Below are 3,233 nucleotides of genomic sequence, written 5' to 3'. Positions count from 1 at the left end.
CTTTAGTGGTGATTTCTGAGATTTTTGCTCTCTCCATCACCCAAGCAGTGTACAGGGTACCCAATATGTAGTCTTTTATCTCTCACCCCCTCCTAACTTCCCTCTCCACAGTCCCCAAAGTCCATTATATCATTCTTATGCCTTTGCATCCTCATAGCTTAGCACCCACTTATAAGTGAGAACATACGATATTTGGTTTTCCATTCCTGAGTTACTTCACTTAGAATAATGGCCTCCAGCTCCATCCAAGTTGCTGCAAAAGACATTATTTTATTCCTTTTTATGGCTGAGTAGTATTCCATGGTGTATATATATCACATTTTCTTTATCCACTTGTTGGTTGATGGGCACTTAGGTTGGTTCCATATCTGCAATTGCGAATTGAATGCACTCCTTTTAATAGTTAGTTTTGCTGTCAATCTCTTTCCCTATTTAATTATTTGAACTATTGGACCCTGAGGATCTGCCCCTGAACATCTCCTGAGAAGTGCTCCAGCAGAGCGAAATCTTGAAAGTCATTCATGAAAATGTTGTTAAGAAGTGGCTTGAGCCCTCCTCTGAGCTGTCAGAAGTGAAGGAGAATTACAAGAAATTCTATGAGGCATTCTCTAAAAATCTAAAGCTTGAGATCCATGAGGACTCCACTAACCAGGGACGTCTGTCTGAGCTGCTGTGCTATCACACCTCCCAGTCTGAAGATGAGATGACGGCTCTGTCAGAGTATCTCTCTCACATGAAGGAGGCACAGAAATCCATCTATTACATCACTGGTGAGCGCAAAGAGCAGGCAAACACCTCTCAAAGCAGGGCTTCAAGGTGGTACACTAGACCAAGCCCACTGATGAGTACTGCGTGCAGCTGGTCGAGGAGTTTGATAAGAAGGGCCTGGTCTCTATTACCTCAGGTCAAGCTACCTGAGGATGAGAGGTGAAGAAGAAAATGGAGGAGAGCAAGGCAAAGTTTGAGAACCTCTGCAAGCTCATGAAAGAAATCTTAGATAAGAAGGTTGAGAAGGTGACAACCTCCAATAGGTTTGTGTCTTCACCCTGCTGCATTGTGATCAGCACCTATGGCTGGACAGCCAATAATGGAGTGAATCATGAAAGCTCAGGCACTTGGAGACAACTCTCTAATGGGCTACATGGTGGCCAAAAAGCGCCTGGAGATCAACCTGACCATCCCATTGTGGAGATGCTGCAGCAGAAGGCTGAGACAGACAAGAACAGCAAAGCTGTCAAGGACCTGGTGGTGCTGCTGTTTGAAACTGCTCTGTTTTCTTCTGGCTTCTCCCTTGAGGATCCCCAGACCCTCCAGCTGCATCTACCACATGATCAAGCTAGGTATAGGTATTGATGAAGATGAAGTGACAACAGAGGAACCCAGTGCTGTTGTTTCTGATGAGATACCCCTGCTTGAGGGTGAGGAGAATGGGTCTTCCATGGAAGAAGTAGACTAGGAGTTTATATTTGGAAACCTTGTGCCCTTGTATAGTGTCCCCATGGTTCCTTGAGTGGCTCTGTCCCACGGCCTTGAGTGGCCTTATCCCACCTGGTTCCCTCTGCTGATGTCTAGTGTTTTTTCTCTCCTGTCCGTGTGTCTAAGGCAGGAAACAAGAGCCTTAAGCCCCATTCTCTTTCTACTTTTATAACAGGATATTGGATGTTGTGTATTGTGCTTTTTTGTTTATTTTGTTCTGAAATGAAAGTATACCAAATAAAGCAGATGCCATTTTGATGTGGAAAAAAGAAACACTTGCCTGTTCTGTGGGTTGTCTTTTGATTTTCTTGATAGTAACATTTGCAGCACAAGCATTTTTAATTTTGGTGAAGTCCAATTTATCTATTTTTTCTTTTGTCACTTGTGCTTTTGGTTGTGCTTCGACCTTGTCAGATCTAAGGAGCCATTGTCTAATCAAGTAATTAGCTTTCAGTGTCTCCTGAGAATAAGGGCCATAGAAGAGGCTGAGTAAAGACTTGCAACAATGATATGTAATTGCATGTGCATTTTTAAAAATAGACTATTTTTAGAGCAATTTTTATTTTACAGCAAAATTAAGCAGAAAGCATAGAATTTCATATGTCCCCTTCCCCTGTACCCCATCTGGCCTCCTCCATTACCAACATCCCACACCACAGTGGTTCATTTGTTACAATTGATGAACCTACATTGACATGTCGTTATCATCCAAAGTGTAATTTGCATCAGGGTTCACTCTTAGTGGTGCACATTCTATGGGTTTGGACAAATGTATAATGATACGGATCCACCATTACAGTATCATACAGAATACTTTCACATTCCTATACATCCTCTGTGCTCTGCCTATTCATCCCTCCCTCTTCCCCACCCCTGGAGACAACTGACGTTTTTACCATCTCCATAGTTTCACCTGTTCCAAAATGTCATATAGTTAGAACCATACAGTATGTAGACTTTTCAGATTGGCTTCTTTCACTTAGTAATATGCATTTAAGGTTCTTTCCTGCCTTTTCATAGCTTGATAGCTCATATCTTTTTAGCATTGAAAAATATTTCATTGTCTGGATATACCACCATTTATCTAGGTACTGAAGGACATCTGGGTTGCTTCCAAATTTTGGCAATTATGAATAAGGCTGCTATAAATATCTGTATGTAGGTTTTTGTGTAGACATAAATTTTCTACTTGTTTGGGTAAATACCAAAGAGCATGATTGCTGGATTGTATGGTAAGAGTATGTTTAGTTTTGCAAGAAACTGCTGAACTGTCTTCCAAGGTGGCTGTACCATATTGTAGTCCCACTAGTAATGAATGAGAGCTCTTGTTGCTCCACATTCTTGCCAGCATTTGGTGTTATCAGTGTTTTGGATTTTCACCATTCTAATAGGTATGTAGTGCTATTTCATTGTTGTTTTAATTTGCACTTTCTTGATGACAGATGATATGGAGCATCTTTTCATATGTTTATTTGCCATCTTCATATCTTCTTTGGTGAGATGTCTGTTCAGATCTTTTGCCCATTTTTTAAACTGGATTGTTCATTTTCCATATTGCTGGGTTTTAAGAGTTCTTTGTGTGTTTTGGATTATAGTTCTTTATCAGATCCGTCTTTTGCAAACATTTTCTCCTAGTTCGTGGCTTGTCCTCTCATTCTCTTGAAGTGATTGTATTTCCTTGAATTATTCACTTCACATTCACTTACTGAGCATCTTCTATGGTCTAGGTTCTCCACAAGGCTCTGGGTATATAAAAG

At 40.9% G+C, this 3,233-nt stretch overlaps 1 pseudogene; it reads left to right on the top strand.

Annotated features, from left to right (window-relative positions):
* The first annotated feature begins 439 nt into the window (after positions 1–439).
* Positions 440–1,456, top strand: LOC100587921 (annotated as a pseudogene).
* Positions 1,457–3,233: the final 1,777 nt, after the last annotated feature.

Source organism: Nomascus leucogenys, chromosome X (genome assembly GCF_006542625.1).
Source record: "Nomascus leucogenys isolate Asia chromosome X, Asia_NLE_v1, whole genome shotgun sequence".
Taxonomy (NCBI): Eukaryota; Metazoa; Chordata; class Mammalia; order Primates; family Hylobatidae; genus Nomascus; species Nomascus leucogenys.
Note: the sequence above shows the minus strand (reverse complement) of the source record. Positions and strands in the feature narration are given on the sequence as shown.